Source organism: Triticum aestivum, chromosome 2D (genome assembly GCF_018294505.1).
Source record: "Triticum aestivum cultivar Chinese Spring chromosome 2D, IWGSC CS RefSeq v2.1, whole genome shotgun sequence".
Classification (NCBI taxonomy): Eukaryota; Viridiplantae; Streptophyta; class Magnoliopsida; order Poales; family Poaceae; genus Triticum; species Triticum aestivum.
The window spans coordinates 463092934-463107060 of record NC_057799.1 but is presented as its reverse complement, the minus strand read 5'-3'; positions in this window follow the sequence as shown (position 1 = coordinate 463107060).

Below are 14127 nucleotides of genomic sequence, written 5' to 3'. Positions count from 1 at the left end.
TTTCGTGAGAATGATGGGAAGGAAAAATGTGCTCAAGTACTAGAAGAAGAATTACATAGAATGATTGGCATAAAATATTTGTATGATGAGCATGATTGCAATGTTGTTAGTATGAATTCCTTGAATACCCATGATGCTAATGATATGCAAAGCCACAAGCTTGGGGAAGCTATGTTTGATGAAGATGATATTTTTTGTCCCCCATGCTTTGATGAGCAAATTTATTATGATGAAAGCATGCCTCCTATTTATGATGATTATTGTGATGACACGTATGCTATAAAGAATAAAGATAACCATGAAACTTGTCATCATGATTTTAATTTTCAATTGGATTATGCTTCACATGATAGTTATTTTGTTGAGTTTGCTCCCACTACTATTGATGAGAATACATTTGCTTATGTGGAGAGTAGTAAAATTTCTATGCAAGTAGATCATGAAAAGAATGCTTTAGGTGCTGGTTATATTTTTGAATTCATTCATGATGCTACTGAAAATTATTATGAGGGAGGAACATATGCTTGTAGGAATTGCAATAATATCAAGTTTCCTCTCTATGTGCTTAAAGTTTTGAAGTTATGCTTGTTTTGCCTTCCTATGCTAGTTGATTATTGTTCCCATAAGTTGTTTGCTCACAAAATCCCTATGCATAGGAAGTGGGTTAGACTTAAATGTTCTAGTCATATTCTTCATGATGCTCTCTTTATGTTTCAATTCTTATCTTTTATGCGAGCATTATTGAAATCATCATGCCTAGCTAGGGGCGTTAAACGTTAGCGCTTGTTGGGAGCCAACCCAATTTTATTTTAGTTTCTTGCTTTTTGGTTCTGTTTAGTAATAAATAATCCATCTAGCTTCTGGTTAGATGTGGTTTTATGTTTTAATTAGTGTTTGTGCCAAGTAAGACCTATAGGATCTTCTTGGATGATAGTTATTTGATCTTGCTGAAAATTCCAGAAACTTTCTGTTCACGAAAACAATTGTTTAAAATCACCAGAACGTGATAAAATGCTGATTACAATTTCAGCAGATCAATAATCAAATTATCTAGGTCTTCCTATTTTGGTAGAATTTTTTGAGTTCCAGAAGTTTGCGTTAGTTACAGATTACTACAGACTGATCTGTTTTTGACAGATTCTGTTTTTCGTGTGTTGTTTGCTTATTTTGATGAATCCATGGCTAGTAAAATAGTTTATAAACCATAGAGAAGTTGGAATACAGTAGATTTAACACCAATACAAATAAATAATGAGTTCATTACAGTACCTTGAAGTGGTGTTTTGTTTTCTTTCTCTAACGGAGCTCACGAGATTTTCTGTTAAGTTTTGTGTTGTGAAGTTTTCAAGTTTTGGGTAAAGATTCGATGGACTACGGAATAAGGAGTGGAAAGAGACTAAGCTTGGGGATTCCCAAGTCACCCCAAGGTAATATTCAAGGACAACCAAGAGCGTAAGCTTGGGGATGCCCCGGATGGCATCCCCTCTTTCGTCTTCGTTCATCGGTAACTTTACTTGGAGCTATATTTTTATTCACCACATGATATGTGTTTTGCTTGGAGCGTCATTTTATTTTGCTAGGATTTTCTTTCTGTTATTTAGAATAATGTTTTGCATATTTATTTTCAATAAAAATGTCAAGGATAGCTTTTACCATGCTTATTTTGCAAGTATACATGTTGCTGTTTCAAAACAGAAAGTTTACCGCTGTTGCAAAAATTCCCTAGAAAATTCAGAATGTGATAAAATGTTGAAACCTTTTGCATAATAAGATCTGATAAATTTACTACAGTGGGAATTTTCTTTCATAATTTTTGTAGTTAGGGAAGTATGATGAATCTTGCATTCTTTACAGACTGTACTGTTTTGGCAGATTGTTGTTATGTTTGCATATGTTTGCTTGTTTAATGATTTTATTTGAGGATAGGAGTATTAAATATGCAGATGCATTTAGTATGCAATGTTGAATAATAATTTTAGTGATTTGTTACAGTAGAAAATGGTAAGGTTTTTGCATTGGTTTATACTAACTTATCTCACGAGTTCTTGTTGAGTTTGGTGTGGATGAAGCTTTCAAGATTTAGGAAACCGTGATATGAGATGAATTAAGGAGACACAAAAGCTCAAGCTTGGGGATTCCCAAGGCACCCCAAGATAATATTTCAAGAAGTCTCAAGCATCTAAGCTTGGGGATGCCCCGGTAGGCATCCCACCTTTCTTCTTCAACAATTATCGGTTAGTATCGGTTGAGCCTAAGTTTTTGCTTCTTCATATGATGAGTGCTATCCTTGAAATGTCGTTTTATTTTGTTTTGATTGCTGTTTGAATGATATACCAAGATCTGAAATTCTTAAATGAGAGAGAGTCTTCACATAGCTACATAATTATTTAACTACTCATTGATCTTCACTTAAATCTTTTTGGAGTAGTTTGTCATTTACTCGTGTGCTTCACTTATATCCTATGAGTAAATGGTTGAATGATTTGAATGTCATAAATCTGAAATTATATATGTTTCATATGCCTTTCCCATGGGGAGTAATGCCTTCACATATAAGAAGTAGAGGTGGTAATTTTTTTGAAGGTTAGCAAACATTGTATTGGTCACTTGAACAATTCATGAAAGAATATTGAAGGAAGAGAGATTTCACATATAAATATACTATCTTGGAAATCTTCTATGATTGTGAGCCCCATTAATTATTTTCAAACCTGAGCAAATTAGTTGAAGTTGGACAAGGAAGACAACATAATGAGTTATGCTTGGGTATATTTGTATAGAAGTTATATTGTTATGGATCCTCTAACATGTGGTGCTTGCTATTTAGAATCCTTTGCTAGCCAAAATATCTGTACTAAGCGGGAATGCTGCTTGTGCATCCAAATTCCTTGAACCAAGTTTCTTCCATGAGTGTCCACCATATCTACCTATATGCGGTATTTACCTGCCGTTCCAAGTAAATTTGCATGTGCCAAACTCTAAACCTTCAAATAATAATCTGTTTTGTATGCCCGAATCGCTCATGTAGCGACTAGGGGCTGTCAGTATCTTCCATGCTAGGTGGGTTATTCTCACGATGAGTGGACTCCGCTCATCATTCACGAGAAAATGGCTGGTAACTGGGATGCCTAGTCCTATGATCAAAAGATCAAAAACAAATTCGCAAATAATTTAAACAAAACTCCCCCAGGAATGTTGATAGTTGGATGGCACCCGTTGTTTCGGACAAGCCGTGGAGTGTGAATGTTGGTGGAGGGGGAGTAAAAACTTTACCTTTCTGCGTGGGAACCGCCTATAATGTATGTAGTATGGAAGATATTGGGAACTCTTGGTGGTTATGTTGACAATGAAAGCATACCTCTCAAAATTATTTTCATCTCAGTTTTTGCTTCGAGCTCTGGCACCTCTGCAAATCCCTGCTTCCCTCTGCGAAGGGCCTATCTTTTACTTTTATTCAAGAGTCAGTAGTATTCCTTCTCATTCCAACCTACTCTTTAGTTGGCAAGCATCATGTGATGGAAAGATCTAAGAATCTATGGTCATTCAAATATATTTGAGCATGAATTATTATTGTTGACATTACCCTTGAGGTAAAAGGTTGGGAGGCAAAACATTAAGCCCCTATCTTTCTCTGTGTTTGATGAATACTATTTGTTCTAAAAATATGCTTTGAGTGGTAGCAATCATGGAAGACTAAATGATAGTTGAGTATGTGAAGTTTGCGGAATCAAAGCTCTGACATAGACTCTTCCTGAAAATAAGATGAATTGTAATTGTTTGATGACTAATAACACGGTTTGTTAGTTTTCAAGAAAGTTTATGATCTATACTTTAACATGTGAATAGTTTGTTACTTGATCATGCAAAGTTCTATGAGTTGAGCTATTGTTATGACATATAATGATGCTAGAAAAGGTGATTGAAATTATCATTGATCAAACTTATGCACCTGCTAGCATTCACACTTCATAAATTATTTCTTTTATCATTTACCTACTAGAGGACGAGCAGGAATTAAGCTTGGAGATGCTGATACGTCTCCAACGTATCTATAATTTATGAAGTATTCATGCTATTATATTATCCATCTTAGATGTTTAATGGGCTTTATTAAACACTTTTATATTATTTTTGGGACTAACCTATTAACCCAGAGCCCAGTGCCAGTTTCTGTTTTTTTCCTTGTTTCAGTGTTTCGCAGCAAAGGAATATCAAACGGAGTCCAAACGGAATGAAACCTTCGGAAGAGTTATTTTTGGAACGGAAGCAATCCATAAGACTTGGAGTGTACGTAAGGGAAGAAACGAGGAAGGCACGAGGCAGGGGGCGCGCCCACCCCCTGGGCGCGCCCTCCACCCTCGTGGGCCCCTCGTGACTCCCCTGATGTATTTCTTCCGCCTATATATATCCATATACCCTAAAACCATCGGGGAACAGAATAGATCGAGAGTTTCGCCGCCGCAAGCCCCTGTAGCCACCAAAAACCAATCGGGACCCTGTTCCGGCACCCTGCCGGAGGGGGGAACCCTCGCCGGTGGCCATCTTCATCATCCCGACACTCTCCATGACGAGGAGGGAGTAGTTCACCCTCGGGGCTGAGGGTATGTACCAGTAGCTATGTGTTTGATCTCTCTCTCGTGTTCTTGAGGTGATACGATCTTGATGTATCGCGAGCTTTGCTATTATAGTTGGATATTATGATGTTTCTCCCCCTCTACTCTCTTGTAATGGATTGAGTTTTCCCTTTGAAGTTATCTTATCGGATTGAGTCTTTAAGGATTTGAGAACACTTGATGTATGTCTTGCGTGGGATACCCGTGGTGACAATGGGGTATTCTATTGATCCACTTGATGTATGTTTTGGTGATCAACTTGCGGGTTCTGCCCATGAACCTATGCATAGGGGTTGGTACACGTTTTCGTCTTGACTCTCTGGTAGAAACTTTGGGGCACTCTTTGAAGTTCTTTGTGTAGGTTGAAGAGATGAATCTGAGATTGTGTGATGCATATCGTATAATCATACCCACGGATACTTGAGGTGACATTGGAGTATCTAGGTCTCTTCGTTTGTTCTCCGCTATTAGTGACTTTGGAGTGACTCTTTGTTGCATGTTGAGGGATAGTTATATGATCCAATTATGTTATTATTGTTGAGAGAACTTGCACTAGTGAAAGTATGAACCCTAGGCCTTGTTTCCAAGCATTGCAATACCGTTTTCACTCACCTTTATCATTAGTTACCTTGCTGTTTTTATATTTTCAGATTACAAAAACCTATATCTACCATCCATATTGCGCTTGTATCACCATCTCTTCGCCGAACTAGTGCACCTATACAATTTACCATTGTATTGGGTGTGTTGGGGACACAAGAGACTCTTTGTTATTTGGTTGCAGGGTTGTTTGAGAGAGACCATCTTCATCATTGATAAACCTTAGGTCATCCACTTGAGGGAAATTTGCTACTGTCCTAAAAACCTCTGCACTTGGAGGCCTAACAACGTCTACAAGAAGAAGGTTGCATAGTAGACATCACTTGACTTGTTGCGAAAGGTTTTCGACAAGTTCAAGGGGTTGACTACGATGAGACCTTCTCACTCATAGCGATGCTTAAGTCCGTCCGAATCATGTTAGCAATTGCCGCATTTTATGATTATGAAATTTGGCAAATGGATGTCAAAACTGCATTCCTTAATGGATATCTTAAAGAAGAGTTGTATATGATGCAACCAGAAGGTTTTGTCGATCCAAAAGGTGCTAACAATGTTGCGGAACGTAGTAATTTCAAAAAAATTCCTACGCACACGCAAGATCATGGTGATGCATAGCAACGAGAGGGGAGAGTGTTATCCACGTACCCTCGTAGACCGAAAGCGGAAGCATTAGCACAACGCGGTTGATGTAGTCGTACGTCTTCACGATCCGACCGATCAAGTACCGAACGCACGGCACCTCCGAGTTCAGCACACGTTCAGCCCAATGACGTCCCTCGAACTCCGATCCAGCCGAGTGTTGAGGGAGAGTTTTGTCAGCACGACGGCGTGGTGACGATGATGATGTTCTACCGACACAGGGCTTCGCCTAAGCACCGCTACAGTATTATCGAGGTGGACTATGGTGGAGGGGGGCACCGCACACGGCTAAAAGATCAAATCAATTATTGTGTCTCTAGGGTGCCCCCTGCCCCCGTATATAAAGGAGCAAGGGGGGAGGTGCGACCGACCAGGAGGGGCGCGCCAAGAGGAGTCCTACTCCCACTGGGAGTAGTACTCCCTCCCTTTTCCTTGTTGGACTAGGAGAGGAGAGGGAAGGAGAGAGGGGGAAAGGAAAGGGGGGGCACCGCCCCCCTTCCTTGTCCAATTCGGACTTGGGGGGAGGGGCGTGCGGCTGCCCCTTGGCCGCCTCTCCTCTTCCACCAATTGGGCCCATGAGGCCCAATAGCCTCCGGGGGGGTTCCGGTAACCCCCGGTACTCCGGTATATATCCGATAACCCCCGGAACCATTCCGATGTCCGAATATAGTCATCCAATATATCAATCTTCATGTCTCGACCATTTCGAGACTCCTCGTTATGTCCGTGATCACATCCGGGACTCCGGACAACCTTCGGTACATCAAAACTCATAAACTCATAATATAACCGTCATCGAAACTTTAAGCGTGCGGACCCTATGGGTTCGAGAACTATGTAGACATGACCGAGACACGTCTCCGGTCAATAACCAATAGCGGAACCTGGATGCTCATATTGGCTCCCACATATTCTACGAAGATCTTTATCGGTCAGACCGCATAACAACATACGTTGTTCCCTTTGTCATCGGTATGTTACTTGCCCGAGATTCGATCGTCGGTATCTCAATACCTAGTTCAATATCGTTACCGGCAAGTCTCTTTACTCGTTCCGTAATACATCATCCCGCAACTAACTCATTAGTTGCAATGCTTGCAAGGCTTAAGTGATGTGCATTACCGAGTGGGCCCAGAGATACCTCTCCGACAATCGGAGTGACAAATCCTAATCTCGAAATACGCCAACCCAACAAGTACCTTCGGAGACACCTGTAGAGCACCTTTATAATCACCCAGTTACGTTGTGACGTTTGGTAGCACACAAAGTGTTCCTCCGGTAAACGGGAGTTGCATAATCTCATAGTCATAGGAACATGTATAAGTCATGAAGAAAGCAATATCAACTAACTAAACGATCGAGTGCTAAGCTAACGGAATGGGTCAAGTCAATCACATCATTCTCCTAATGATGTGACCCCGTTAATCAAATGACAACCCATGTCAATGGCTAGGAAACATAACCATCTTTGATTAACGAGCTAGTCAAGTAGAGGCATACTAGTGACACTCTGTTTGTCTATGTATTCGCACAAGTATTACGTTTCCGGTTAATACAATTCTAGCATGAATAATAAACATTTATCATGATATAAGGAAATAAATAATAACTTTATTATTGCCTCTAGGGCATATTTCCTTCAAACAAAGTGTGTAAGCTCCAGCGATCCATTTATGGACTGGTGCAAGCATCTCGGAGTTGGAATATACGCTTTGATAGTGTGATCAAAGCATATGGTTTTATACAGACTTTTGGAGAAGCCTGTATTTACAAGAAAGTGAGTGGGAGCTCTGTAGCATTTCTGATATTATATGTGGATGACATATTGTTGATCGGAAATGATACTAAATTTCTTAATAGCATAAAAGGATACTTGAATAAGAATTTTTTAATGAAAGACCTCGGTGAAGCTGCTTATATATTAGGCATCAAGATCTATAGAGATAGATCAAGACGCTTAATTGGACTTTCACAAAGCAAATACCTTGATAAAGTTTTGAAGAAGTTCAAAATGGATCAAGCGAAGAAAGGGTTCTTGCCTGTGTTACAAGGTGTGAAGTTGAGTCAGACTCAATGCCCGACCACTGCAGAAGATAGAGTGAAAATGAAAGTCATTCCCTATGCTTCAGCCATAGGTTCTATCATGTATGCAATGCTTTGTACCATACCTGGTGTGTGCCTTGCTTTTGTTTATCAGGGAGGTACCAAAGTAATCCAGGAGTGGACCACTGGACAGCGGTCAAGAACATCCTGAAATACCTGAAAAGGACTAAGGATATGTTTCTCGTTTATGGAGGTGACAAAGAGCTCGTCGTAAACGGTTACGTTGATGCAAGCTTTGACACTGATCCGGATGACTATAAGTCACAAACCGGATACACATTTTTATTAAATGGTGGAGCTGTGAGTTGGTGCAGTTCCAAGCAGAGCATCGTGGCAGGATCTACGTGTGAAGCGGAGTACATAGCTGCTTCGGAAGCAGCAAATGAAGGAGTCTGGATGAAGGAGTTCATATCCGATCTAGGTGTCATACCTAGTGCATCGGGTCCAATGAAAATCTTTTGTGACAATACTGGTGCAATTGCCTTGGCAAAGGAATCCAGATTTCACAAGAGAACCAAGCACATCAAGAGACGCTTCAATTCCATCCACGATCAAGTCAAGGAGGGAGACATAGAGATGTGAAAGATACATACGGATCTGAATGTTGCAGACCCGTTGACTAAGCCTCTCTCACAAGCAAAACATGATCAGCACCAAGACTCCATGGGTGTTAGAATCATTACAATGTAATCTAGATTATTGACTCTAGTGCAAGTGGGAGACTGAAGGAAATATGCCCTAGAGTCAATAATAAAGTTGTTATTTATATTTCCTTATATCATGATAAATGTTTATTATTCATGCTAGAATTGTATTAACCGGAAACTTAGTACATGTGTGAATACATAGACAAAACAGAGTGTCACTAGTATGCCTCTACTTGACTAGCTCGTTAATCAAAGATGGTTAAGTTTCCTAGCCATGGACAAGAGTTGTCATTTGATGAACGGGATCACATCATTAGACAATGATGTGATTGACTTGACCCATCCGTTAGCTTAGCACTATGATCGTTTTGTTTATTGCTATTGCTTCCTTCATAACTTATACATGTTCCTATGACTGTGAGATTATGCAACTCCCGAATACCGGAGGAACACTTAGTGTGCTATCAAACGTCACAACGTAACTGGGTGATTATAAAGATGCTCTATAGGTGTCTCCGATGGTGTTTGTTGAGTTGGCATAGATCGAGATTAGGATTTGTCACTCCGATTGTCGGAGAGGTATCTCTGGGCCCTCTCGGTAAAGCACATCACTATAAGCCTTGCAAGCAATGTGACTAATGAGTTAGTTACGGAATGATGCATTAAGGAACGAGTAAAGAGACTTGCCGGTAATGAGATTGAACTAGGTATGATGATACCGACGATCGAATCTCGGGCAAGTAACATACCGATGACAAAGGGAACAATATATGTTGTTATGCGGTTTGACCGATAAAGATCTTCATAGAATATGTAGGAACCAATATGAGCATCCAGGTTCCGCTATTGGTTATTGACCGGAGATGAGTCTCGGTCATGTCTACATAGTTCTCGAACCCGTAGGGTCCGCACGCTTAACGTTCGATGACGATCGGTATTCTGATTTTATGTGTTTTGATGTACCGAAGGTAGTTCGGAGTCCCGGATGTGATCACAGACATGACAAGGAGTCTCGAAATGGCCGAGACATAAAGATTGATATATTGGAAGGTTATGTTTGGACACCGGAAAGGTTTCGGATGAGTTCGGGCATATACCGGAGTACCGGGGGGTTACGGAAACCCCTCGGGGGCTATATGGGCCTACATGGGCTTTAGTGGGAGAGAGAGGAGGCGGCCAAGAGGTGGGGGCGCGCCCCCCCCCCCAAGCCCAATCCGAATTGGGAGGGGGCGGCCCTCCTTTCATTCCTCTCCTCTTCCCCTTCCTTCCCCCTCCTATTAGGACTAGGAAAGGGGGGAAACCTACTCCTAGTAGGAGTAGGAATCCCCCCTTGGGGCGCACCATGAGGGCCGGCCGGCCCCTTCCTCCCCTCCTTTATATACGGGGGAGGGGCACCCCATGGACACACAATTTGACAGTTGTCTTAGCCGTGTGCGGTGCCCCTCTCCACAGATTTCCACCTCGGTCATATCGTTGCAGTGCTTAGGCGAAGCCGTGCACCGGTAACTTGATCATCACCGTCACCACGCCGTCGTGCTGACGAAACTCTCCCTCGATCTCAACTAGATCTAGAGTTCGTGGGACGTCACCGAGCTGAACGTGTGCAGATCGCGGAGGTGACGTACCTTCGGAACTAGGATAGGTCGGATCGTGAAGACGTACGACTACATCAACCGCATTGTCATAACGCTTCCACTTTCGGTCTATGAGGGTACGTAGACAACACTCCCTCCTCTCGTTGCTATGCATCACCTAGATAGATCTTGCGTGATCGTAGGATTTTTTTTGAAATTACTACGTTCCCCAACACATATTGCCTCCTAGTTGGTGCTTTTTATGAGAGAAGATGGAGACTCAAAAAAATGCATAAATTAAAAGAAAGGCCCTTCGTAGAGGGAAGTAGGGATTTGTAGAGGTGCCAGAGCTCAAAGCGAAAAAATAGAGATAAAAACATTTTGGGAGGTGTATCCATCCCACCAACGAAAACGCACTTAGAGTTCCGAACACTTTCCATGCTAGATATGCCATAGGCGGTTCCCAAACAGAAAATAAAGTTTATTCCTTTTTCCACCATACTTTCACTTTCCATGGCTAACCGTACCCACGGGTGCCCTCCATACCAACACTTTCCAAGGAATATATTATTTGACAACATAAAGTAAATTCATTTTTGCATTTCGGGACTGGGCATCCCTAAAACCTTTGCCTTACTCTCGTGCAATGACAAGTGAATAAACACTCATCGTGAGAATAACACGTCCAGCATGGAAAATATTAGCCACCCATTATCATTCCATGAGCGAAACAAACACACAAAAGAGAAGTTTATTTTGAAAATTAGAGATGGCACATGCAAATTTGCTTAGAACGGCAAAAGAATACCGCATATAGGTAGATATAGCGGAGTCATGTGGCAAAACTGATTTAAAGGATTTTGGATGCACAAGTAGAGATCATACTTAGTGCAAAATGAAGGCTAGCAAAAGATTGAGAAGCGACCAACCAAGAAACGAATAATCTCATAAGCAAGCATTAAGCATAATCAACACCGAATAATGCACCACAAGTAGGATATAATTTTCATTGCATGACTATTGACTTTCATACTTGCATAGGGAATCACAAACCTTAACACCAATATTCTTACTAGAGCACAATTACTCATCAACATAACTCACATATCACATCATCATATCTCAAAACTATTACTAAGAATCAAGTTTATTTTGTCCAATGATCTTCATGACATTTTTTCTTTTCTTTTTCTTTATCCTTCTTGGATATCTATCACTTTGGGACTAATTTTCATGTGTTGCTTTTCATAAGCTCAAACAAATATAAGTGAAGATCATGAGCATAATTCTTTTTCTTTCTCTCAAAATAATTTAAGTGAAGCAAGAGAGAATTTCTTTAAAATTTTACTAACTCTCAAATAAATCTAAGTGAATAAAGAGAGCATTTCTTCAAAAAATACTAAGCACACCGTGCTCAAAAAGATATAAGTGAAGCACTAGAGCAAGTCCTAGCTCATGAAAGATTTAAGTGAAGCACAGAGAGCAATTCTAACAAGTCATGATATAATTTTGGCTCTCTCAAATAGGTGTTTCCAGCAGGGATTGATGACTTCAAACACAAAATAAAACAAGCAAAGACTCATATCATACAAGACGCTCCAAGCAAAACACATATCATGTGACGAATAAAAATATAGTCTCGAGTAAAATACCGATGGTCGTTAGAAGAAAGAGGGGATGCCACTCGGGGGCATCCCCAAGCTTAGTTGGTTGCTCATTCTTGGTTAATAGATTGGGATGCCGGGGCATCCCCAAGCTTAGGCTCTTCTATCCTTCTTTCATCCATCGTAAGATAACCCAAAACTTGAAAACTTCAATCACACAAAACTCAACAAAACCTTCGTAAGATCCGTTAGTGTAAGAAAAATAAATCACTACTATAAGTGCTGTATCAAACCAATTCTTATTTTGTTTTTGTATTATATCTACTGTATTCCAACTTTTCTATGGCAAAAACTCATCAAAGAAAACCATAGAGCCACAAAATAAGCACACAACACAAAGAAAACAGAATATGTCAAAACAGAACAGTCTGTAGTAATCTGACTTTTGCGAATACTTCTGGAACTCCAACAATTCTACCAAATTAGGACGGCCAGGGTAATTTGTATATTAATCTTCTGAAAAAAGAATCAGGGCAAAATCACTTTTCTGTGATTTATGAAAATTATTTTCGTGAGTGCAAAGTTTCTGTCTTTTTCAGCAAGATCAAACAACTATCACCCAAGAAGATCCTAAAGGCTTTACTTGGCACAAACACTAATTAAAACAAAAAAAACACAATCATACCAGTAGAATAATTGCGTAAACACACAAGAACAGAAAGCAAAAAGCAAAAATAAATTTTATTCATTGGGTTGCCTCCCAACAAGCCTATTGTTTTACGCCCATAGCTAGGCATAAAGCAAGGATCTAAGTTTTGTCCTGTTTCTTCTTAATTTTCTTAGAGGTATTTTCATCATGGGGTTTTGTAAACACAACATAAAACATATTATCCATGGAAACTTTAGCATTCCTTAGTTGGTTTTCATCATAACCCCTTTGATTTCCCGCAACAATCCAAGAGTAGTGTTGATTAACATTATTAAAAACTTGTTGGATTATTTCTAGAACGGGGACCTCCTTTTTAAGATTATCATCGAAGATATTATTATCCCCAAGCAAATGTCTTAGTGCATAATCACTATTGTAAAGAATTTCATCTATCACGGGTTTTTTCACGATTCATACCATAAAAGTCAAACATTTCCCTAACTTCCCGAATTATGTAGTCAAACTCGTTCATAAGAACGAGAGTGGCCAACTTTTTGGCTCTAGGATTCTTTATTTCGGGAAGCTCAAAAAACCATCTTTGCAAAGTAGGATGAGTGCGGATAAATTTACTTTCAAGTTTCAGAACTAATGCTGAAATAGCATCCGCATAAGATCTAGTAGTTTTAAGTATAGGAGCATCATCAAGACTCAGATTTCCAACACAATTGAAAAATTCTTGGATACGTTCTTTTCCCATAACGTTTCCTTGCCCCAAGATAAAAGTTTTAGCATACAGATTGCATGTACGTCCAATCTTAGGAGTCAGGCCATCATCCGTTGGTGCCCTACCGAAATCACTCATAATTGCAAGCAGAGAATAGATCTGTCAAGAAAACGACGAACGGAAAAAGAGAGGCGAATAACACGGCAAATTTTTGTGAACTGGGGGAGAGGCAAACGAGAGGCAAATGGCAAATAATGTAAATTGTGAGGAGATGAGATTTGTGATTAGGAACCTGGTTATGTTGAAGATCCTCCTCGGCAACGGCGCCAGAAATTCCTTTTGATCGCTCTCTGACTATAGCGCCAGAAAAGCTCCTGTCTGCTAGGACTACGTCGGTATTTCCCCAAAGAGGAAGGGATGATGCAGCATAGCGACGGTAGGTATTTCCCTCAGTGAAGAAACCAGGGTTTTTGAACTAGTAGGAGAACCAAGCAACACAACGTAAACAGCACCTGCACACAAATAATAACACCTCGCAACCCGATGTGTTAAAGGGGTTGTCAATCCCTTTCGGGTAACGATGCCAGAAATTGGTAATAGATTGGAATAATAGATCGCAAATAAAATAAAGTGCAGCAAAGTATTTTTGTAGTTTTGGTTTAATAGATCTGAATAAAAATGCAAAGGAAAAGTAGATCGCGAGCAAATATATGAGGAAGAAGACCCGGGGGCCGTAGGTTTCACTAGTGGCTTCTCTCGAGAAAGATAGCAAACGGTGGGTAAACAAACTACTGTTGGGCAATTGATAGAACGTCAAATAATTATGACGATATCCAGGCAATGATCATCACATGGGCATCACGTCCAAGATTAGTAGACCGACTCCTGCCTGCATCTACTACTATTACTCCACACATCGACCGCTATCCAGCATGCATCAACCATAATAAGTTCATGGAAAACGGAGTAATGCA